This window comes from Nicotiana attenuata, unplaced genomic scaffold (assembly GCF_001879085.1).
Source record: "Nicotiana attenuata strain UT unplaced genomic scaffold, NIATTr2, whole genome shotgun sequence".
Classification (NCBI taxonomy): domain Eukaryota; kingdom Viridiplantae; phylum Streptophyta; class Magnoliopsida; order Solanales; family Solanaceae; genus Nicotiana; species Nicotiana attenuata.
In genome coordinates, this window is record NW_017672319.1 from 71,332 (window position 1) to 97,965 (window position 26,634).

The 26,634-nt window shown below is 42.4% G+C and overlaps 1 pseudogene; it reads left to right on the plus strand.

Annotated features, from left to right (window-relative positions):
- The first annotated feature begins 12,171 nt into the window (after window positions 1-12,171).
- The window catches only part of LOC109212716, a 21,334-nt pseudogene continuing 6,871 nt past the window's right edge, over window positions 12,172-26,634 (plus strand).

Genomic DNA, 26,634 nt, shown 5'->3' on the forward strand with positions numbered 1-26,634 from the left:
TACAAGACTGTAAATAAACACATTGGGGTGATACTGGAATTAATTTAGGACATACCAGTTTCAAAGAAGCAAGTAAAGAGAAGCAGTAGTCTTGTAAAAGCCAAAGTGCAGACAAGAAGCAAGAATGCTCTAAGTATAAGTTCAGAAGAGAATCGTGATTGTGATTTTGTTTAAGAGTCTGTCCTTCTCCTTAAGGAGTCATGTATTTATAGTGTAAAAAGCAGGCAGAAACAAGGCAAGAAATAATTTTGAAAGCTGATTGCTAATCAATTACATGAAAATCTCCCTTAATTAAGGGGTTCAGATTCAAACGGGCATAACTAATTAAGGAAATAAATTAATCAAACTCTTTTCAAAGCAGTACAAGAGGGGTAAATACATAATAGTTATTTAAGGGTAGGGTTTTGACAGTACACGGTTGTATAATTAAGGAAAGAGAGTCAATTAACAACTACGAAATCAGAAGTCCAAATACTTGGTGTGAGTGAACCCAGTCAGAAAAAGGGGGAAGAAAGATTTTACTTAAGGAAAATCAGTAACAATCAATCAAACCCTAAAAATAAGATTCTAATCAATCATAAGTTGGAAAACCTTTTCAGAAGAAAGAATTCATCACACATATAAAAACATACAGCCATGCTTAAACACGAAGAACTATCATGCTAATCAGTAGAAGAGTCTAGCATAGAAAAAGTTCAGAGTCGTAAACAAAGGAGTTCAAACTCAGCTCATAGACTCAGAATGAGTCTAAAAGAGTTAAGGGTTCCAAAATAGAACCCCAGTTCAAACATTTGCTCAAACCTTGGTAAAACCCCCAAATTCTAGGGTTTCCAACTCGAATCAGAGATAAGGAGGCAACGGGCTCAGAGATTTCTTTCAGAAACTCATGAGAAAGCAAACAGATACAATAGCAAATTCGAAACAACAGAGTGAAGAAACTGATTTGAAGCATAGTGAGAGTAGAAGGAACATGTTCAAGAAAAACCTGGGACTTAAACAAATTCAGGAGAGAAAAGAGATAGTATAACACGTAAGAAAAACAGTAGAGGAAACATGTTTAAAGGGAACTCAAACAAGGTCCAGTTAAAGGCAAACAAAGAACTAAGAAACTTAGTAGAAAATACAGTAGAGGAACACAAGGATATCAGAAAACATAGCCAAAGAACACATAGGGAAACATAGCAAGATAAACATGTGAGAGCATGGTATAGAAACACAATAGGAAGATGAAACATAGAAAGCACAGAAGAACACGTATAGTAGTAAGAACGCATAAGAAAGCAGTAGAAACACATGCGTGGTAAAAGGACATAAACACATAAGCACAGTGAGGACAAATACACATAGAAAAGAAAAGTCGGAGAAACACTTTGAACTTTCAGAAACCCTAAATTGGAAATAAGTAAGTTTTGAAAGAAAAAATTGGGAAAAATGTTTAAAAACTCAAGTAGAGCACAGATATAGAACAGATCTAAGAAAACAATCAGAGAAAACCTCGAATAGCTAGGGTTTCAGAGGAACCCTAAAACGAGAAAGGCTTGGAAAAGATCTGATCTTGGTCGGAAAGGTCAGAGATAGGCTCATAGGACCAGGCTACGCCGGAGCAAGGCCGGCGATGGCCGTGAAAACTCGAGCAGGCATAGGTCTGGATGAAGGCCTTCGAGGTTTGGCCTTGATTCTTCAAATATCGAGCACACAGGAGTAATGGGGAGTGAGTATAAGGTTACTATGGCTGGAGGAGCCATGATTTCCGGTGGGTCTTGAGGTCGGAGATGGTGAGAGAGGCTAGGTTTCGAGAGAGTTCGAGAGAGGAAAGGAATTCAGGGGCGGCTGATTGAGTGAAATGAGTTAGGGTTAGGGTTTGGGTGAATTAAAATGGTAAGGGGAAATCGTGGCTGTTGATTAGATTGATCAACGACCTGGATTAAAAGGAATTTGGGTCGGGTGGTTCTAAATGGGTTAAGGGTTGGGTTAAATGGAATTGGGCTGGTCCGAAATTGGGTCAATTAGGGGGGGTTAATTTGGCTATAATTGAAATGCAAATGAGGCGATATTTTAAATAGCCAGTTTTTCCCTTTTAATTTATAAAAATAGTAAAAAATGATTTCGAAAACAAATTAAAAGTACTGGATCAGTTAATTAATACAAATATTAATTTTATTGGAACCAGTTTCATAATTATAAAGTGCTGTTAATTCTGAAAACAGGCTAAAATTGCAATTGTATGCAATTTGGCTTTTAAAATACCAAATAAATTTGTAAAAATATATAAAAAATAACCTAGCTACATTTTGGTATAAATATGAGAATAAAATAAGTTATTCACCAAAAAAATAATTTTGGGAATAATTATTGGTTTTTGTACCGCTAAAATGGGCAATAAATTGATTTAAAAATCCTTTAAAAATTAGAAAAATTACTAAAACACTTGGGCATACTTGTATATGTATACATATGCTATTTCGAAAGTATTTTGCATATAAAAAATATATTTTGGGAAAAATTGGGTATCAACAGCTGCCCCTCTTTACCCGGGAAGGATGAAAGAGTTGTCGGGTAAAGATATGATGGCCAATTTTGACCGAACGAAATGGTTTTGAAGAGATTGACCGTGCTATGGTCCTAAGCTGCCTACATATCCCTGGTCTTACATGAATCAGGTCATATGTAGTTCGGGATACATTGGCGGACTATTGCCGATGGAGATCTTTCAAGAACGGACGCGATATTTAGGTTGGGATGGATGGTTAAGATTAAATAGGGTTGCGGGAGTTGGAGCGGGATCGCTCCTGCTGAGACGGCCGTTGCTAGCCGGTTTACCTACAGATAACCAATACACGCTTATATTGTGCATAAATTTAAACATGATGCAAGTTCCCGTTGGACCATGGATGCTGTCTTCGGACGGGTAGGATGACGTCCTCAGACCATGACGTCCTGGGCCATGAAGCGTATAATAGAGGATTCGCAGGCTATGAAATGATGTTCTCGGGCTATAAGAATGGTGCCTCCGAACCATGATGCCTTTGAATAATGATATGCAAAAGATAAAGAAGGGGTCCTCAAGCCATGGCATGGCGTTCTTGGGCTATGAAAATGGTGCCTCTGAACAATGACGCCTTTGGACAATTTGGCGATCTTTCAGCCCATGAAATGCAGGATTTGGCGATCTTTCAGCCGATGCAAGACTTAAATGAAGTGGCGATTTCAGCCGGTACAGGATTTAAATAAATGTTGGCGATCTTTCAGCCATGCAAGATTTAAATATAAAGGTTGGCGATCTTTCAGCCATGCAAGATTTAAATAAAGGTTGGCGATCTTTCAGCCATGCAAGATTTAAATAAAAGTGGCGATATTTTAGCCAGCGGATTTAAAGAAAAGTGGCGATCTTTCAGCTGATGCAGGATTTAAATAAAAATGGCGATATTTCAGCCATGCAGGATTTAAATAAAAGTGGCGATATTTCAGCCGATGCAGGATTTAAATAAAAGTGGCGATATTTCAGCCGATGCAGGATGTAGATGAAGGTGGCGATATTTCATCCATGCGGATGGAGGTAGAGCTTAACCTCGGAAGGCAGAATGGTAGCCTTACGCAATGCAGAAGAATGCAGATGGAGACAATGCTTAGTCTCGGAAGGCAGAATAGTAGCCTTATGCAATGCAAAAAATGCAGATGGAGACAGAGCTTAGTCTCGGAAGGCAGAAAGGTAGCCTTATGCAATGCAGAGGTAAAAAGGTGAATAGTAACGAAAGCTCTTAGCTGATAGATGATAGCTGATAGCTGATTGCATCGTTGTGGCTGCTGGGGATGTCATGTGTGGATAGCGCTTGTAAGTAAGTGATGATTCTGAGAGTTATATTCCTGCAAAAGTATATGTAATCGTATCTGATGATTTTATGTCTTGGGGTGCCTGCATTCAAAGAAAAATCGTGAGTTTTGTTAAGGGGGAAGGTTAGTTCGTCCTCCCGTGGACTTCGCTTGTCCTATTCGGCTCTTGCTTTCATTAGGGGTAGCATCGCTAAACAAAGCAATTCTGGTAGTAGCTATGCATGATTTAGTAAAGAATATGATGTAACTACACAATTTTAAAAATGATTTTCTTTTAGATGAACCGACGACTGCGACGCGGTTCAAGACATTGCAACCTCCCTTTTCGGAATTTTGAGGGTCCTCCTCAAAACTTTGCCCCAGTTTACTGGTCTGGTGCTTCCGACGGCTGCGCGCGATGACCGGCTGAAAATCAACTTCGGAATTTTGAGGGTCCTCCTCAAAATTCTGCCCCAGTTTCTAATATCGGGGAAAATGAAGATTTTATTGAATTGTGACCGAACCCATAAGGTTGCCTACGTATCCCCTCTTAAACGGGNCCGGGCGCCGGAACCAAAATACGGGCCCGATACCATCACTTTCCAATCAGTTTTCATTTCCAATTTCCTTAAATATTTTCAGAAAACAATTTTACTCAAAAATTCATTTCTCGAGCTTGGGACCTCGAAATTCGATTCCGGGCATACGCCCAAGTCCCAGATTTTCCTACGGACCCTCCGAGACCGTCAAATTACGGGTCCGGGTCCGTTTACCCAAAATGTTGACCGAAGTCAAATTCATTCATTTTAATATCAAAGTTTAGCATATTTCACAGAATTTCATATTTAAGCTTTTCGGCTACACGCCCGGACTGCGCACGCAAATCGAGGCAACTCTAAATGAGGTTTTCAAGGCCTCGAAAGCACAGAATTAATTTAAAACAGGTGATGACCCTTTGGGTCGTCACATTCTCCACCTCTAAAACAACCGTTCGTCCTCGAACGGACAGAAGAAAAAAGTACCTGAGTCGGGGAAAAGATGAGGATAACGGCTCCGCATATCGGACTCGGACTATCAGGTCGATGCCTCAGGAGGCTGACCTCTCCACTGAACACGAACAGAAGAAAAACTCTTGGATCTCAACTCACGAACCTGCCGGTCCAAAATAGCTACCGGCTCCTCCTCATAAGACAGATCCTTGTCCAACTGGACAGTGCTGAAATCTAACACGTGGGCTGGGTCGCCGTGATACCTCCGAAGCATGGACACATGAAACACCGGATGTACGACTGATAAGATCGGCGGCAAAGCAGGTCTATAAGCCACGTCTCCCACTCGATCAAGAATCTCAAACGGACCAATGAACCTAGGGCTAAGCTTGCCCTTCTTCCCAAATCTCATTACGCCTTTCATAGGCGACACTCGGAGCAATACCCGCTCACCAACCATAAATTCCACATCTCGAACCTTGCGGTCTGCATAACTCTTTTGCCTAGACTGAGCTGAACGAAGCCTATCCTGAATGATCTTGACCTTGTCCAAGGCCTCCTGAACCAAATCCGTACCCAACAACCGAGCCTCTCCCGGCTCGAACCATCCGACCGGAGACCGACACCGCCTACCATATAAAGCCTCATAAGGAGCCATCTGGATGCTCGACTGGTAACTGTTGTTGTAGGCAAACTCCGCTAAAGGCAAGAACTGATCCCACGAACCTCCAAAGTCAATAACACAAGCTCGGAGCATATCCTCTAAGATCTGAATAGTCCGCTCGGACTGACCGTCCGTCTGGGGATGAAATGCTGTGCTCAACTCAACCCGTGTGCCCAACTCTCGCTGAACTGCTCTCCAGAAGCGCGAGGTAAACTGCGTACCCCGGTCCGAAATGATAGATACGGGCACACCATGAAGGCGAACAATCTCCCGAATGTAGATCTCGGCCAACCTCTCAGAAGAATAGGAGACTTCCACAGGAATGAAATGTGCTGACTTGGTCAGCCTATCAACAATGACCCAAACTGCGTCGAACTTCTTCCGAGTCAGCGGAAGTCCAGTAACAAAGTCCATAGTAATCCGCTCCCACTTCCACTCGGGAAGCTCAATCCTCTGGAATAAACCACCAGGCCTCTGATGCTCGTACTTAACCTGCTGACAATTCAAACAACGAGCCACATATGCTTCAATATCCTTCTTCATTCTACGCCACCAATAATGCTGCCGCAAATCCTGATACATCTTCGCGGCGCCCGGATGAATAGAGTACCGGGAGCTATGTGCCTCCTCCAAAATCAACTCTCGGAGCCCATCCACATTAGGCATACATACTCGACCCTGCAATCTCAAAACTCCATCATCATCTAAGGTAACATGCCTGGCACCTCCGCGCTGCACCGTGTCTCTAAGGACACACAAATGGGGATCATCATACTGCCGATCACGGATACGCTCCAATAATGAAGAACGAGCGACCGTGCAAGTTAACACACGACTAGGCTCAGAAACATCCAGTCTCACAAACCGATTGGCTAAGGCCTGAACATCCAAAGCAAGCGGCCTCTCACCGACCGGAATATAAGCAAGACTGCCCATACTGGCTGACTTCCTACTCAATGCATCGGCCACCACATTGGCCTTCCTCGGATGATATAGAATGGTAATATCATAGTCCTTCAACAATTCCAACCACCTCCTCTGCCTCAAATTCAATTCCTTTTGCTTGAACAAGTACTGAAGACTCTTGTGATCCGTTAACACCTCACATGCCACGCCATATAGGTAATGCCTCCAAATCTTCAATGCGTGAATTATGGCTGCCAACTCCAAATCATGAACTGGATAGTTCTTCTCATGAATCTTCAACTACCTCGAAGCATAGGCAATGACCTTGCCATCCTGCATCAATACTGCTCCAAGCCCAACACGGGAAGCATCACAATAGACTGTATAAGGCCCTGTACCTGTGGGCAAAACCAACACCGGTGCCGTAGTCAGAGCTGTCTTGAGCTTCTGAAAGCTCGCCTCACACTCATCCGACCATCTGAACTAGGCACCCTTCTGGGTCAATCTGGTCATCGGGGCTGCAATGGATGAAAACCCCTCCACGAACCGTCGATAGTAGCCTGCCATCCCCAAGAAACTCCGAATCTCTGTAGCTGATGCTGGTCTAAGCCAGTTCTTGACTGCCTCAATCTTCTTCGGGTCCACCTGAATACCCTCTGCTGATACGACGTGACCAAGAAATGCAACTGAACTCAGCTAGAACTCACACTTGGAGAACTTGGCATTTAACTGACTATCCCTCAGAGCCTGAAGAACCACTCTAAGGTGCTGCTCGTGCTCCTCCTGGCTGCGGGAATATATCAATATATCATCAATGAAAACAATCACGAATGAGTCCAAATAAGGCCTGGACACTCGGTTCATCAAGTCCATGAAAGCTGCTGGGGCATTTGTCAACCCGAGTGACATAACCAAGAACTCATAATGCCCGTACCGAGTGCGGAAGGCTGTCTTAGGGACATCGGATGCCCTAATCCTCAACTGATGGTAGCCAGATCGCAAGTCAATCTTGGAAAATACCCTGGCACCCTGAAGCTGGTCGAACAAATCATCAATCCTCGGCAGTGGATACTTATTCTTGATCGTTACCTTGTTCAATTGCCGGTAATCAATACACATTCTCATTGACCCATCCTTCTTCTTGACAAATAACACCGGCGCACCCCAAGGTGAGACACTAGGTCTAATGAAACCCTTCACAAGCAAATCCAGCAACTGTTCCTTTAACTCTTTCAACTCCGGCGGGGCCATACGATATGGGGGATAGAAATGGGCTGAGTGCCCGGTACCAGATTAATGCAGAAATCAATATCCCTGTCGGGTAGCATACCCGGCAGGTCTGAAGGAAAAACATCAGGGAACTCACAAACAACGGGCACAGAATCAATAGAAGGAACCTCAACACTGGAATCCCGAACATAGGCTAAATAGGCCAAACACCCCTTCTCGACCATACGTCGAGCCTTCACATACGATATAACACTGCGGGTAGAGTGACCTAGAGTCCCTCTCCACTCTAAACGAGGCATACCCGGTAAAGCTAAGGTCACAGTCTTGGCATGACAGTCCAAGATAGCATGATAGGGTGATAACCAGTCCATCCCCAATATAATATCAAAGTCGACCATATCTAAAAGCAACAAATCTACACGAGTCTCTAAACCCCCAATCACCACAACACAAGAACGATGGACTCGATCGACCGCGATAGAATCACCCACTGGCGTAGACACATAAACAGGAACACCCAAAGCATCACTAGGCATGACCAAGCACGACGCAAAATAAGATGAAACATATGAATATGTAGACCCTGGATCAAATAGTACCGAAGTATCTCGATCACAAACCAGAACCGTACCTGTAATAACCGCATCTGAAGCCTCTGCCTCGGGCCTAGCCTGAAGAGCATAACACCAGGGCTGGGCCCCACCACTCTGATCTACCTCTCTGGGTCGGCCTGCTGCTGGCTGGCCTCCATCTCTGGCGGTCTAAGCTCCACCTCTATGACCTCTACCTCCACCTCTAGTACCTCTACCCCCCACCTCTAGCTGGCTGGGCGGGCTGTGGAACACTTGGTGCCTGAACCATGGCACGAGAACCCTGGTGCTGAGAACTGCTCGGTGTTCGAGGGCAAAATCTGGCAATATGACCCGTGTCACCACAAGTGTAACAAGTCCTCGGCTGCTGAGTATGCTGGCCCTGTCGACCTGAATGACCACCACGGAAACTCTGAAGTGGCGGTGCACTAATAGGAGCTGGCGGTGCACTAAATGGCTGCTGATCAGAATAGTGCGCGTGAGAACCACGACCACCTGAGGCACCGTGAGAAACCTGGAGGGCAGACTGGAAAGGCCTAGAAGGCTGACCCCTATCATACGAATCTCTGCCTCCAGACGAGGCACCACTGAATCGGCCTGACTGACGGGGCCTCTTGTCTGCCCTATGACCACCCCCCTGTGACAATACCATCTCAATCCTCCGGGCCACATTGGCCGCCTCCTGAAAGGATATCTCGCTCCCAGCCTCTCTAGCCATCTGGAGACGAATAGGCTGAATGAGTCCATCAATAAACCGTCTCACTCTCTCTCTCTCAGTGGGAAGTATAACAATAGCATGGCGGGCCAACTCAATAAACCCGGTTTCGTACTGGGTGACTGTCATGGATCCCTGATGGAGACGCTCGAACTGCCTCCGATAGGCCTCTCGCTGTGTAACAGGGAGAAACTTCTCCAGAAATATCTGTGTAAACTGCTCCCATGTCAAGGCTGGTAATCCTGCTGGCCTGGCTAAGCAAAAATCCCTCCACCAAGTCTTGGCGGATCCGGACAGGCGAAATGTAGCAAAGTCGACCCAATTGGTCTCCACAGTACCCATGTTCCGAAGAACCTCGTGGCAGCTGTCCAAATAATCCTGAGGATCCTCGGTAGATGCACCGCTAAAAGTAGTAGTGAAGAGCTTGGTGAACCTATCCAACCTCCATAAAGCATCGACAGACATAGCTGCTCCATCACCGGCTTGGGCTACCACACCCGGCTGAGCTGCTCCAACTGGCTGAACTGCTGGAGTCTGAATCGGGGGAACTCCCTGCTCCGGAGTACGAGTAGCAGGAGTTGGGCCTCTCATCCAGCCTGAGAGACGGCTGGTGCTACAGGAAGCAAGCCTGCTCGGGTAACACTCTCCATGAGACCCACCAATCGGACCAGAGCATCCTGAAGAACTGGGGTAGCAATAAACCCTTCTGGGACCTGAGCTGGGCCCACCGGAACTGCTGGGGCTAGGGCCGGAACCTCCTCGTCAAAATCAACCGGAGGCTCCGCCACTGGTGCTGCTGCTCGGGGCTGAGCTCTGCCCCTACCTCAGCCCCTAGCATGGCCTCGACCTCGCCCTCTGCCCCTAGTGGGAGATGCCTGGGGCTCGGACATCGGAAGATGAGGAAGCGCGTGTTCTCGCCATCTGCGAAAGAACAGAGTAGAAATTCAATTAGCGTTGAGAAACCAAACCGCAGAAAAAAAAGAACAAATGTGAGACTTTTCCTAACTCGGTAGCCTCTGGGGGATAAATACAGACGTCTCCGTACCGATCCCTCAGACTCTACTAAGTTTGTCCGTGAGTTCTGAGACCTATGTAACCTAGAGCTCTGATACCAACTTGTCACAACCCGGATTTCCCACCCTCGGGAGTCGTGATGGCGCTACTAATGGGAGCTAGGCAAGCCCAATTTAATTACTTTTTCATTAATAACATAAGTCCTTTTTAACAATTATCGACAATAATAGAAAAGCAACGAAATTAAATAATAAGCGGAAGTCTTAAATTATAGAAAAACTGAACAGAAATGCCGAAAATTCAACATACGCCTCTACCCAAGACTGGTGTCACAATACTCACGAACTACTAAGAATACTAAATACAATCGTCTGAAAAAGAACATAAACTGTTTGTCTCGAATACAATGAGATAACAGACTAAAATAAAGGATAGAGGAGACGTCGGGCCTGCGGACGCCTGCAGGGCTACCTCGATGTCTCGCTGGACAGAAGGCCTGCTCCCACACTACTGCTGCTGTTGTCCGATACCTGGATCTGTGCAAAATAGCACAGAGTGTAGCATCAGCATAACCGACCCCATGTGATGGTAAGTGCCTAGACCGGACAACCACAAAAACCTGTGGAATTTCATCAATTTCATATATATATATATATATATATGTATATGTATATACAGCGGAATCGAAATACAAAGACAGATAAACAGTATGGGAAGGGGAGCATGCTGTAGGGGACAACAATTTCCAAATAAGAGTCGTCTAGTAACGAAGGAAATAACACAACTCAATCATAAGTAATGAAAACAGAAATCAACAGGTGCACGGCATCACCCTTCGTGCTTTTACTCTCATACTCACCAAGCAATAACATGTACACGGCATCACCCTTCGTGCTTTTACTCTCGTTCCTCACATATAATCAATAGAATCGGCACGAAATGGTACATCGTGCGGCACGTCATCACTCTTCGTGCTTTAACACTCTTTCCTCACCATAAGCAAACAATGCACGGCATCACCCTTCGTGCTTTACACTCTTTCCTTACAATAAACAAACAATGCACGGCATCACCCTTCGTGCTTTATCACTCTTCCTCACCCAAACAACATTCACAAATAAGGGGCAAGGAGATAAATAAATAATGACGGAAATCCCAACAAGGGAATGAAATTAAACAGTTAAATCCCGACAAGGGAACAATATCAATAAGTTTCCATATCCCGGCAAGGGAGAAAATCAACAAAACAACAAAACGTCCCGGCAAGGGAATAAACCAATAACTCTTTCTCTTTCTTTCACTTTCATCTCACAGTTCACATTATCACTTGAGCCAATGCTCCAATGATTTACTTATCTCATATACCTCCACAATTTGTATTTCAGCTCGAGCCAACGCTCCACGAAGTATAAAGATCACAATTCCTTTCACATACTCTTTACAACATATAGGAGTCATCAATTAAGCATGGAAGTTATAACAAAACCAAAACATTCGCAAAATAAGGACTCACGGTCATGCTAGACACCAATGTATAGATACTCGTCACCATGCCTATACATCGTACTCGACAATTAGCAAGTAGCAAGTAAGACTCAACTCCTATTCCCTCAAGCTAAGGTTAGACCAAACACTTACCTCAACTTCCACGGCCAAATCAATCCACAACAACCGCTTTCCCTCTCGAATTCGGCTCCAACTCAATTAAATCTATACAATAATGACTTCATAATATTAATATATGCTAAACAAATCAAACCCAACGCCTAATTATAGATTTCCAAGCTTTCTTCCCAAAATCCCAAAAATTGACCCTGGGCCCGCTTGGTCAAAACACGAGGTTCGGACCGAGTTCATATCCCCCATTCACCCACGAGCCGGAATATATAATTTATGTTCAAATTCGACCCCAAACGAGGTCTAAATCAAGAAAATTCAAAAAGCCCTAACTCTACCCATTTCCCCCAATTTCTACCCTAAATTACATGTTTTAGGCTTAGGAATTCAATAGATATTGATGGAAACTGAAGAAAACGAGTTGAAATTTACTAACCCAAGAAGTGTTGGTGAAGGAGAGCTTCAATGGATGCCTAAGGACCTTGGAGAAGAAGGAGTTCGTGAGTGTTTATGAAAATCCCGTAACTACACTGTTCTGGAAATTAAAAATATAACTGGGCAAAATTATCCTTCGCGTTCGCGAAAGGAAGGTCACGTTCGCGAAGGGTAGACTTGACATACCATCGCGTTCGCGATATGAAGGGTGCGAATGCGAAGAGAAAAGGCTGGGGAGTCCAGGATTTGGTCTACGCGAACGCGAAGGTACTAATGCGAACGCGAAGAGGAAAAATGAGGCTAAGTCCCCAGGGCCAGATAACTCTACGCGAACGCGAGGTCAAGGGTGCGAACGNGTTCGATATCATCTATGTAACTCAAAAGGCGGTCAAGGAACAAGCATTGGCAGATCACCTTGCTGAAAATCCAGTGGGAGGAGAATACGAACCCTTGAAAACGTATTTTCCTGATGAAGAAGTGTCTTTCGCAGGGGAAGACATTACCGAAGCATACGACGGTTGGAGGATGTTCTTTGATGAAGCCGCAAATTTCAGAGGAGTGGGCATTGGAGCAGTTTTGGTATCAGAAACGGGTTAGCACTATCCGATATCTGCTAAACTCAGATTCCCCTACACTAACAACATGGCGGAATATGAAGCCTGCATACTAGGGCTCAACATGGCAGTCGACATGAACGTTCAGGAGTTGCTGGTGATCGGTGACTCAGATTTGCTTGTGCTCCAGGTACAAGGAGAGTGGGCCACCAAGAATTCCAAGATATTGCCATATCTGCACCATGTGCAAGAATTGAAAAGGAGGTTCACAAAGATAGAATTCCGACACGTGCCCAGAATTCAGAATGAGTTTGCTGACGCATTAGCCACTTTGTCATCCATGATACAACATCCAGATAAGGACTACATTGATCCCATTCCGGTGAGGATCCATAATCAGCCAGCTTACTATGCTCATGTCGAGGAAGAAGCTGATGGAAAGCCTTGGTTCCATGACATCAAAGAATACTTATCAAAAGGAGAATACCTGGAGCATGCAAATCACACTCAGAAACGCACGCTCCGGAGATTGTCAAATCACTTCTTCCACAGCGAAGGGAACTTGTACATAAGAACTCCTGATTTGGGGTTACTAAGGTGTGTCGACGCGAAGGAAGCTTCTAAGCTACTTAAGGATGTGCATGCTGGGACCTGCAGTCCACACATGAATGGTTTCGTTCTGGCTAAGAAGATACTCAGGGCAGGTTACTTCAGGATGACCATGGAGACAAATTGCATCCGGTATGTCTGCAAGTGCCTTCAGTGTCAAGTACACGCTGATATAATAAAAGTTCCACCAAATGAGCTCAATGCGACAAGCTCACCTTGGCCATTCGCCGCCTGGATGTTATTGGTCCGATTGAGCCCACTGCTTCAAACGGACACAGGTTTATTCTGGTAGCCATTGATTACTTCACAAAATGGGTAGAAGCTGCATCTTACAAAGCGGTAACCAAGAAAGTCGTCGCAGATTTTGTCAAGGATCGTATTATCTGCCGACTCGGAGTTCCTGAGTCCGTTAATACTGACAATGCTGCCAATCTCAACAGTGATCTGAAGAAAGCTATATGTGAAACTTTCAAAATCAAGCACAAGAATTCTACAGCCTACAGACCTCAGATGAATGGAGCCGTAGAAGCCGCCAACAAAAACATTAAGAAGATACTAAGGAAAATGGTAGATAACCACAAGCAATGGCATGAGAAGTTACCCTTTGCTCTGTTAGGGTACCGCACCACGGTTCGCACATCAACTGGGGCAACACCCTACATGCTGGTTTATGGTACCGAGGCTTTCATCCTAGCCGAGGTAGAGATTCCTTCTTTAAGAGTCATACAGGAAGCTGAACTCAGCGATGCGGAGAGGATACGGAGCCGCTATGAACAATTGGCCCTTATCGACGGAAAGAGAATGAACGCAGTATGTCACGGCCAACTCTATCAAAACAGAATGTCCAGAGCTTTCAACAAAAGAGTCCAACCAAGACAGTTCGCACCAAGACAGCTAGTATTGAAGAAAATCTTCCCACATCAAGATGAAGCCAAAGGGAAATTCTCTCCCAACTGGCAAGGTCTATACATGGTTCACATGGTACTGACAGGAGGAGCACTCATACTTGCAGAAATGGACGGAGAAGTCTGGCTGAAACCGATAAATTCAGACGTAGTCAAGAGATACTATGCTTAGATACTTTACATTTTCTCTTCTGATATAATTGAACTACGCTTGACCTGATTCCCGTTTAAGAGGGGATACGTAGGCAGCCTTATGGGTTCGGTCATATCATAATAAAATTTTGATTTCCCCCAAGATCAGAAACTGGGGCAGAATTTTTAGGAGGGTCCTCAAAATTCTGGAGCAAGTCCAGCCAACGCCAACACATGTCAAACAGTCAGTAATCAGTCAAGAACTGGGGCAGAATTTTGAGAAGGATTCTCAAAATTCCGAAGAAGATTCAGCAAGGTCTATCATCCGCAGACAGTTAAAGAACATCTACCAAACTGGGACAGAATTTTGAGGAGGACCCTCAAAATTCCAATAAAAGATAGCTGCAACGCTTTTGAAATGTGTCACAATCACTAGTTCATCAAAAAAGTTACTTGATATATTAATACATTTCCAAAGCAACTCTATTTTTATCAATAATTGCATATTTTTGAAAAGCTCTATTTCCATAACAGCCAGGTGTCACCCAGGGGAACTCGAAAGGCTTTCAGATCGGAGCAAAGCAAAGCCAGCAGACAGGAGCACGAACCAACCTTCCCCTCATAAAACTTATGATTTTTCTTTGAATGCAGGAACATTTGACGTAACGGTAGCATTCGCGAAACATGTGTACACAAAGATAATTCACTATCCATCAGCTCGTCAGACATCGAATACATTTCCAGCTAAGAAATACACTACTCTTATTTGCTATTTGCTCTCTGCATAAGGCTAATCCCTGCCTCCCTATTTGCATGAGTCTAATCCCTAACTCTAGATTTGCATGAGGCTAATCCCTGCCTCCATACTTACATGAGTCTAATCCCTGACTCCACATTTGCATGAGGCTAATCTTTGCCTCCATACTTGCATGAGGCTAATCCTTGCCTACCCATTTGCATGAGTCTAATCCTTGACTCCATGAGGCTAATCCCTGCCTCCCCATTTGCATGAGTCTAATCCTTGGCTCCATGAGGCTAATCCCTACCTCCCTATTTGCATGAGTCTAATCCTTGACTCCATACTTGCATGAAGCTAATCCTTGCCTCCCCACTTGCATGAGTCTAATCCTTGACTCCATATTTGCATGAGTCTAATACGTCACTCCCTATTTGCATGAGGCTAATCCTTGCCTCCATCTGCATGAGGCTAATCCTTGCCTCCATAACTGCATGAGTCTAATCCTTGACTCCCTACTTGCATGAGGCTCATCCTTGCCTCCACAATCGCATGGGACTAAGCACTGTCCCTTTGCACAGACATTGCTCTATTTTACTATCTAATTGCTTTCCAATCGGGCTAAGCTCTGTCCTCCATTTCGCAAGACTAAGCAGTGTCTTGGTAACATCATATTATTGCATATCATGGGCTGAAATATCGCCAACCTATCCGAAGGCGTCATATTCTAAACGCACCATCCTCATAGCCAGAAGACACCATGCCATGGCCTGAGGATCCCTCAATCTTGCATATCATTATTCAAAGGCGTCACGGTTCGGAGGCACCATTTTCATAGCCCGAGAACACCATTTCATGGCCTGCGAATTCCTCACTAAACAATTCATGGCCCAGAACGGCATGGTCCAAGGACGTTATCTTTAACCGTCCGAAGACAACCCTCATGGTCCGAAGGGAATTTGCATCATATTTAAAATTTCGCAAAAATACGTTTGTAGCATCATTTATCTGCAGGTAACCAGTAAGCAACCGCTATCCTAGCAGGAGCAATCTCGCTTCAGTTCCCTCCAACTATCCCGAGCCTCAACCGCTCACCGTAGCCACTTCCGCATCGCGTGTCCGATCATGCAGTAATTTCATCGGCATATTCCGCAGATGAATCCAAAACTACACATGGCCTGATTCCTGTAAAACCAGGGATATGTAGGCAACTCAAAGACCGAAGTCCGGCCTCTGTCTTTCAAAACATCCCCGTCCGGTCAAAATTGGCCATCATTTCTTTACCCAAAAATTCTTTCATCCTTCCCGGGTAAAGAGAGGCAACTGTTGATATCCAATTTTTCACTATATATTTTAAATATGCATAAATACCTTCAAAATAGCATATACATGCATATATAAGCATGTACAGGATTTTTTTTACAATTTTTCCCATAATTTTAAGGATTTAAATTAATTTATTTCCTTCCCTTTTATTCATAAAACCCCCAATAATTATTTCCCAAATTATTTTAATGATTATTTATTCATTTAATTTTTTGTGCATTTTTATAATCTCATTTGGTATTTTTTTTAAACTAAATTGCATATAATTGCAATGTTAGCCCATTTAATGGATAATTACATTTTTATATGCGTAAAATTGGTCCATATATTTTTAAAATGATAAATATATATTTTAAATAATTTTGGTACACAAATCTATTTTTTAGAAATTGTTTATAATGTATTATAAATTAAAATAAGGAAAATTGGCTATTTAAATTATAGCCAGATTTGGCTTTCAATTGTAGCCTAAATTGAATCCAACCTCAGCCCAATTTCCTACCAAATTACTCGACCCAAACCCTATATACACTTACCCAAACCCAAAACCCATCTACCCGATCAAATCCTGGCCATTGATCTCCCAAATCAACGGTCCATACGATCCCTTTCCTTTTTTAATTAAAACGACCCCTAACCCTAGTCATTTTCCTTACAGCCCGCCGCCCTCAGATGCTCTCATCTCCTCTCTTCTCTCAACCTAACCCTAAACCCTTTTCAACCGCCTCCCTTCTCCGGTCTTCTCCGGCGGCCATCCTTCAAACCCAAGCCTCCAATGGTTCCACCATTGCATTGCTCATCCTCTATGAGGCCTTTAAGAGCCCTGGGCCACGCCGACTTGTATCTAGGATTACTGTATTGGCTGTTCATGGCTACTCCGGTGTGATTTTGGGCAAAGTCACACTATATTTGCTACGATCTTTGAAGTTTTAAGCAGGTTCTTCCATCTCTATTTGGGTTTCTTTTGAAACCCTAATTTTCGTTTGTATCTCTTAGATCTGGGCTATTTTTTAACGATTCGAGTCTGTTCTTTCTATGTTTTACACTGTTCTCAAACCTCTTTTGCGAAAAATCATCGATTGCGAGTTCTTTTACATTCTTTTAAAAGTTAGGGTTTTCGGAACATTTTCTACACTCTATTTAAATCGTTGCTTCATGTTTAAACCTCTATCCTTTGCATATCTCGACCGATTCTGTGTTTTTCTCCTTTTTCAATTCGTCTATGTTGAAAACCCTAGTTCTTGGTCTTAACCTTGGGTTCTGAGTCTGTATTTGATGATTTGTTCGTCTAATCTATATGCGTGCTTGTTTCTCATGAATCCTTAGTTTTGTGTGATTTTTACCCTACTATGCCCATTAGGGTTTCTAATTTTTGCTTATTCTGCCTATACTATGTTTATTCTGTTAACTCCTCTAATCAGTACTTGTTATATCAAATCCCTGATTTTGTGTGATTTTTACCCTACTATGCTATTAGGGTTTCTGGTTTTTGCCTCTTCTTGCCTATTGTGTGTTTATTCCGTTTGTTCATAGAAATTTATGATAATTTCCCCCTAAATCAGTACTATTGTCCCTCGGAATCCTTGATTCCCTGTGATTGATATCCTTCTAATCTCTTGTATTCTATACTGATTTTCAACCTCTAAGTTATTTTTTCTCGCCTTATTTTATGGTCGACTATGCTGTCAACTAACTCTTATGTTATTTCCTTAATTGGAATATTATGTACAAAGCCTTAATTACATGTTCTATACTTGCACTATGCTGAAATTATTTCCTTGTGTGTTATATTCCATGTCTTATGTGATCTCTTTCCTTATTTGTTTTTACCGTTTGAAATTAACTCCCTTAATTAAGGGAGTACTTCGACTAATTTTACACTAATTGATACCTAGTTCTATAATTACTTCTTAACTTTGATTCTTACCTTATTATTCTACCTAATTTAAAACTATATATATGCTCTCTCATTAACACACATAGAGACGAACACTTGGTTAAAAAATTATCTCTCATACTTAAAAATTTCTGCTCTCTCTATTGCTACTTGCTACTGCTCTAAGTTAGCCGGCTGCAAGCCAAGGCTAAACATTTGTGTTCTCTTGTTCTTTCATTCTGCTCACTATCCTCTTTACCGGTATGTCCTAGTTTCAATTCATTTCCCAACAATAATATGATTCTCTTATTGTTTCAGTTCATGTTGTTTCTACTTTGCTTCTATTTGTGGTTTTGTTGTGAAACTTGTAGTTGAGGGTTACATTATTAGCATGTTATCATGTCTTCCCCTCCCTTGAGATCAGTATATTTCCCCTTATGTGTGTTTCTGAGCATGTCTTACCAATTATCCCTTACTTGTTGTGTGCTTGCCATCATGTGCTCCATGAACCACCTATATCCCTATCACCCCTGTAAATGATCTTGTTCTTTGGGTCTGGTTTTGTGACTATGCCTGGTCAGCTGTTTCTGAGCATGTCTAAACCAGTCCTAGACCTTTGCTGGGTTATGTGTTTGCAGTCAAGTGTTCTATGTATCCCAACCCCTTGACCCCTGTGTGTGACTACTGAGTTTACTTGGTTCTGTGAATTGTCTATGTATAAACCTATCCTAAGATGTTTGGGACTTCTGTTCATTTCTTCAATCTCTTTTCAAACAGTCTCCATTGCTTTACTAAATTACTTTCAAACAGACTTTTATTTTAATACAATTTTTACTAAAACCTTTCAACTTGTGTTAATCACTTTCACTCTACTTTTAGTCAATAAGTTCTACCCCCTCTAGTATATGTACTGCTTTGGGATCCTCTTGAGAACCCTCTAAACTCTAGCATACTGAGGCTGGCCTTTCCACACTGTACTTGTTCAATTCTTGGTTACTAAGTCTAGGTGTAAGCACTACCCGGGATCTTTGGGATCCTTAGGGAACTTTAATGCACCTAGACTCTGACTTTGTCTATGGAATTGAGGCATATGAGGCCATTGGAGGCTTTGGGAAATTTGGGCCTAATCGGAGGCTCCCTATAGAATAGCTTCTTAATTTTTTATTTACTTATGTAATTCATTCAATGGTCTGTAATAACTTGTAAACGGATTTTGGGGTATTTAGTGAAAAAGGTGGATAGATACATGTTTTATGGGGTAATTCGGGTAGAAATCATGCTCATAGGACTTTACTTTTAAATCTGTTTGCTCTACTAAGTAGAAATCATGCTCCTAGGACTTCACGTTTAAATCTGATCGTTTTTCCAATAAAAATCATGCTCCTAGGCCTTCATGCTTAAATTCGATTGTCTCACCAAGTAGAAATCATGTTTATAAGGTTTCACATTCAGTCATGTTTAGAAACCATGCTTATAGGTTCTAAATAATCATGCCTTCAATCAGATTAACTAATAGATGTCATGCCTATAGAAATTAATCCAAATTATGTTATGGCAAGTGTTTATGTCTGCATGTCTTAAAATCAGATCAACAACGTTAGAAATTATGCGTATAGGGAACCATATCCGAAACTTTACCTGTCAATATAAACTAGTCTAATAAATCAACTTAGTCCATGACTAGTTTATTTCTGAATTGGTTTTATTAAGTATTTCATATTTCCTGAAACAAGTACTGCCTCAATCTCATTAGATATCATGCCTATAGGTATTTGATAATAGGTGAATTTGACTATAATCACGCCTTAAATAATCACCTTCTTATGTAGTTTTTAATGCTAAAAGTGATGACAAAATGCTCTTATTAGTGATTTTCATGATTTGTAGGTGATATATGTATAAAGAAGGCTAAGGAGCAGTTTTGGAGTCAAAAGTGATGAAAAAGAGGCCAACTGTGAAATTTTCCAAGTGACGCGTGCAAAAAACAGGCCGAAGATTCAGAGAACTGGGCCCACCGCGGTTCCACCGCGACCGCGGCAGAACCGCGGTGGGAAGCAGCTGCTGAAGATTGGAGATTCCGCGAGGGTGTTTGGCCGCGGTTCTACCGCGACCGCGGCAGAACCGCGGCAGGCGCAGTAAACTTCAGGGACCAAAGTGTCAATTACGGAATTTTTAGACCTAAACCCTATTTAAAACATTAGACTTCGCCCAAGAGAGGCATGTATTGATTATTTAGGTTTCTTAGCAAGGAAAACCATTGTGAGAAAATACTCTAAACATCTTTCTTCTTTTCTTTTGATTTTATGATGAATTCAAGCTTAGTTTATTCTCCCATATCTATGAGTAGCTAAATTCCTTGTCTAAGGCTTTGATGGAACCTATTGGGTGATGAACTTCTTGTTTATGTGAATACAAATTGCTAGTTTATCTTTATTTGTTCAACTTCGTGTTCGTTGTAGTTAATTGACAGAATCCTCAATTAGCCGTGCCTATTTAGTGTGCATAACTTGGAAAAGAGTGCATATTTAGGGTATTGTTGAACAACACCACTCCTAGATTATTAGAGGAATCTATAATTGCGGGTTTAAAGGCGGGATTAGGAATAACGAAGCCTTGGGTGCAATCTAAATTGAATTGTGCTAAAAATAAAGCAAGCTAGTGTATCTCGGGAGAGTGCAATAGTAGATTACTGTAATTACTCGGGAGAGATTTGCGGTAAGATTAGCGTTCATGATTGATAGAGAGGTGTGGGTAAATTTGTATGAGCATAAACAGAAGGAATTCCATCAATAGGGGAAATCATTGCCTTAGCTTTTTCTCATAATTGTTTACAACCCTTTTAATTTAGTTACAACCATTTAGTTACTTGCAAGCTAGTTATTAAAGAACACTCAACTGAGAATTTGAATATTTGGGAAGCTGGTTCTGAAGACTTAGTGGGTCTGAAGATAGCGGTTGATAGGTTAACTCTCTGTGGATTCGACCCTGGCATAATACTCGGGTTATATTTGCAACGCCCGCAGAGTCCTTTTTCTAAGGCATAGTTGGGCGTGATCAAATTTTGGCGCTGTTGCCGGGGAGTTAACGGAATTATCAATTGCCATTGACAGAAATACAAAGATTCTTGTTGTAGTCAGTTTTCTCTCTACCAACTTTTTCATTGAAAATTTGACGGTTGTTGATCTGGGTGCACAGGTGCATGCCTAGAAATTCTATGAGGACTGGAGAACTGCTTGAAGGACTCTCGGACCCCGAGAAGACNGCTACTGCTCTAAGTTAGCCGGCTGCAAGCCAAGGCTTAACCATTTGTGTTCTCTTGTTCTTTCATTCTTCTCACTATCCTCTTTATGGGTATGTCCTAGTTTCAATTCAAAGTTCCCAACAACAATATGATTCTCTTATTGTTTCAGTTCATCTTGTTTCTAGTTTGCTTCTATTTGTGGTTTTGTTGTGAAACTTGTAGTTGAGGGTTACATTATTAGCATGTTATCATGTCTTCCCCTCCCTTGAGATCAGTATATTTCCCCTTATGTGTGTTTCTGAGCATGTCTTACCAATTATCCCTCACTTGCTGTGTGCTTTCCATCATGTGCTCCATGAACCACCTATATCCCTATCACCCCTGTAAATGATCTTGTTCTTTGGGTCTGGTTTTGTGACTATGCCCGGTCAGCTGTTTCTGAGCATGTCTAAACCAGTCCTAGATCTTTGCTGGGTTATGTGTTTGAAGTCAAGTGTTCTATGTATCCCAAACCCCTCGACCCCTGTGTGTGACTACTGAGTTTACTTGGTTCTGTGAATGGTCTATGTATAAACCTATCCTAAGATGTTTGGGACTTCTGTTCATTTCTTCAATCACTTTTCAAACAGTCTCCATTGCTTTACTAAATTACTTTGAAAAAGACTTTTGTTTTAATACAGTTTTACTAAAACCCTTCAACTTGTGTCGATCACTTTCACTCTACTCTTAGTCAATAAGTTCTGCCCCCTCTAGTATGTGTACTGCCTTGGGATCCTCTTGAGAACCCTCTGAACCCTGGCATACTGAGGCTGGCCTTTCCACACTACACTTGTTCAATTCTTGGTTACTAAGTCTTGGTGTAAGCACTGCCCGGGATCCTTGAGATCCTTAGGGAACTTTGATGCACCTAGACTCTGACTTTGTCTATGGAATTGAGGCATATGAGGCCATTGGAGGCTTTGGGAAATCTGGGCCTAATCGGAGGCTCCCTATAGAATAGCTGCTTGATGTTTTATTTACTTATGTAATTCATTCATTGGTCTGTAATAACTTGTAAATAGATATTAGGGTATTTAGTGAAAAAGGGTGGGTAAATACATGTTTTATGGGGTAATTCGGGTAGAATTCATGCTCATATGACTTTACTTTTAAATCTGTTTGCTCTACTAAGTAGAAATCATGCTCCTAGGATTTCATGTTTAAATCTGATTGTTTTTCCAATAGAAATCATGCTCCTAGGTCTTCATGCTTAAATTCGATTGCCTTATCAAGTAGAAATCATGTTCATAGGGCTTTACATCTTGTCATGTTTATCTCACTATGCTAGAAACCATGCCTATATGTTTCAAACAATTCCATAATAGAAATCATATCTGCATGTCTTAAAATCAGATCAAGAACGTTAGAAATTATGCCTATAGGGAACCAAATTTGAAACTTTGCCTGTCAATATAAACTATTCTAATAAATCAACTTAGTCCATGCCTAGTTCATTTCTGAATTAGTTTATTAAGTATTTCATATTTTCTGAAACAAGTTCTTTCAAACTGCCTCGATCCTATTAGATATCATGCCTATAGGTATTAAAGAAGTCCGTTTCAAAACCTGCTTTGTTTCTATACAAATGTGCTAATCAGCACTCCGCGTATAGGCAAGCCCTTGGGGCGTCTTCAAAACTGTATCTCTGAAACTGTTTCTATTGCTTAATATTTTCTGATTCTAATAGGCCTTAAAAAATCCATAGGCAACTGCTAGGGTTGTAACTTCTGAGTCTAAAAGAGGTTGTTCATCTTTTGCATATTCACCTAGATATCCTGCCTTAGGACATTGTCTAATAAAAGACCTTAACTGTGCTTGAGTCGTGTTGCTTATGTGTTTGTTTGAGGAGGAAACTCTGAGCCTCTAATTTCCCCTTTTATGTGCTGAAAGTCCTAAGTGTTTTGATTGTCGCCTTAGAATTTTCACCTTTTTAAAACCTTAGGGGTACGTCTAGAACCACCTATAGGTAGAGGTCCTAACTCCCTCCAGGACCATTAGGAAGGGACGGGTAGCAGCACGCAATAGAAATCGTTGACCAAACACTCGCTTTGCATGACCAATATGGGGATGGGAAGGGTAGATATGGGATATGATGACTACGCGCTAATGTCAAGTGTAGCCCCTAATTGAGGAGTGTTTACCGGATATTGTGTGGGGTGATCCTATAGGATACCCAACCTAGGACCCCTCCTTTACCAATTCCTTTAAAACCTTTGTTTTACAATTTGTCTAAATCTTATTACTTGAGTTATCTAACGTGCTTTACTTGCAACCTATTTGATTCAACTGTTTACTTGTAATGGACTAATTTGTGAATATAAGTTTGGCCGGGACCCAGAGTTGTGGACCAAGAAGGGTGCCTGACACCTTCCCCTCGAGGTTACTTCGAGCCCTTACCCTAATCTCTGGTAATGTAAACCAATCTAAGAGTTAATCACTCTAGGTGCCCTAACGCACCATAATCCGTTAGGTGGCGACTCTCCAAAATACCCAATTCCCAAAAGGAAATGAGTTATCACCCCCGTGAATGTCGAAACCCGGACTTCCCCGTCTAAAGCGGGAAAAAGGGGCGCGGTAGGTCCAACATAATATTAAACTGTGCATAGCCGGCGGATCGAATGGCGCGAACCATAGATACATTAATTTACTACCGAGGCGCTCGGCCTGTTCCACATCGAATGAGGATCGTGAATAAGCTAGGATGATCGGAGCATTGAAGCCCATTTTCACGGCGAAGAGGTACAACAAGAGTTGAACATTAGACTTTCTTGACAGATTAGGCCATTAGTCCAAAAATGTGTGTCATGGTCATTAGAGTTGGTATCCACATCTGATAAGTTTCTTTGTAGTTTTCTAGCTAGATCTCATGTCTTTCCATTGCCCCCTACTCTGCTCTTTTGTTGTTCAAGTGCTCTTTTGAGTCAGTTTGGTCAAAACAAGTGAGAAATGACTTCAAAATATGCTACCAGCTTTCTGATTGTACAAAGCGGAATCTGTCTTGCACATCAAAGTGGCATAAGTTAGGAAAGAACAGCATGCGCACTGAGTCGGTAACAATCAACGTGCTTTGGGATTCATGTGAAATACAAAGGTTTGGTACATATCAATTCATGAACAATGCAACATATAGAGGATGTTGGGTGAACGGATCAAAGGTATTCTCTGTGATAAGGTTGACAGGGAAAGTGTTTAACCAAGGACAAGGAAGGTCTTCCAAGCGGCAATCAAAGTTATCATGGCAAGTGAAGGAGCAACAGACCTCAAGGCCAAGGCCAGTGGATTAGGTCAGGAAAGAACAACATGCGCACTGAGTGGGCGGCAATTGACGTAATTTGGGATTCATGTGAAATACAAAGGTTCGGTAAATGTCCAATCATGAGCAAAATGCAACAGATAGAGGATGTTGGGTTTGAACGGATCAGAGGTATCTTCTGGGATAAGGGTGACAGAGAAAGTGGCTAGTCAATAAACAAGCAAGGTTTTTCGAGTTGAAATCAAAGTTATCATGGGAAGTGAAGGAGCAATCACCCTCAAAGTCAAGGCCACAAACCAACCACCATGTTTAAACTCACAAGTTTTCTTTGTTTAAAACAGGGACGAAGACTATGTCCAAATCAAAGCTGTGAAGCTTGATTTTTTATTAAGTGTCGTGCCAAAATTTTGTCAGCACAAAGGCGATTTGATAAGGGGAAAGAAAATTTGTTCGATCTGCAGGAACCATCCATGAGGAAAGCATGGTTCAGGGGGCAAGGAATTTTTTTCGTTCTACAGAGATCCTCCAGGAAGAAAGCACGGCTCAGGTAAGTTCATTCTCGGCTTCTCAGGACCCTCCTGGATAATGGGACCTAGTTTAAAATTCAAAACATTCATTGAGTAATAAGATCTAGCATAAGTCTTACCCCAGAGAAATATAAGTTGGCTTTGAAGTTTTCATTCTTAGGATAGGATTCAATTCGAAATTTTCAGAACCCTCCTGAATAATGGGACTTAGCTTTAAGACCTCCATTAGATAACAAGATTTAGTGTAAGTTGTGCCGTAGGGAAGTATAATTTAGCCTTAAAATTGTCACTCTTAAGATGAGATTTGATTTTGATTTTCAGGACCCTCCTGAATAATGGGACTTAGCTTTAAGACCTCCATTAGATAACAAGATTTAGCAAAAGTCATACCTTTAGAAAATATAATGTAGCTTTAAACTGTCATTTTACTAGGAGTTTTCAGGACCCTCCTGGATAATGGGATCTAGCTTTCAAATTCTTAGAGATATTTGGTCGCTATTCAATTAACACTCACAGATGTGCACATCTACCAAACNGAAATTGGATCGTGACATGGTTCAAAGGAAAAGCAGTCGCAAGAGGAAGTAGTTCAAGTTCAGCAATCAGGAGCCCACCTGAAGAACAAAGGGAAGCAGTTCAAATTTCGAGCAAAAGCAGCGCAAGTGTTGGTAATCAGGAGCCCACCTGAAGAACAAAGGGTAGCAACAATTCAAGTGTTGGTAATCAGGAGCCCCCCTGAAGAACGAAGGGAAGCATTCAAGTGTTGGTAATAAGGAGCCCACCTGAAGAACGAAGGGAAGCAGTTTAAGTGTTGGTAATCAGGAGCCTACCTAGAGAACGAACGGAAGCAATTTAAGTGTTGGTAATCACGAGCCTGCCTGGAGAACGAAGGGAAACAGTAATTCAAGTGTTGGTAATCAGGAGCCCACCTGGAGAACGAAGGGAAGCAGCAACTCAAGTGTTGGTAATCAGGAGCCCACCTGAAGAACGAATGGAAGCAGTTCAAGTGTTGGTAATAAGGTGCTCGCCTGAAGAACGAAGGGAACCTGTTTAAGTGTTGGTAATCAGGAGCCCACCTTGAGAACGAAGGGAAGCAGTTCAAGTGTTGGTAATCAGGAGCTCACTTGAAGAACGAAGGGAAGAAGTTTAAGTGTTGGTAATCAAGAGCCAACCTGGTGAATGAAGGGAAGCAGTTCAAGTGTTGGTAATCAGGAGCCCGCCTGGAGAACGAAGGGAAGAAGCAATTCAAGTGTTGGTAATCAGGAGCCCACCTGAAGAACGAAGGGAAGCAGCAATTCAAGTGTTGGTAATCAGGAGCCCACCTGGAGAACGAAGGGAAGCAGTTCAAGTGTTGGTAATCAGGAGCCCGCCTGGAGAACGAAGGGAAGAAGCAATTCAAGTGTTGGTAATCAGGAGCCCATCTAAAGAATGAAGGGAAGCAACAATTTAAGTGTTGGTAATTAGGA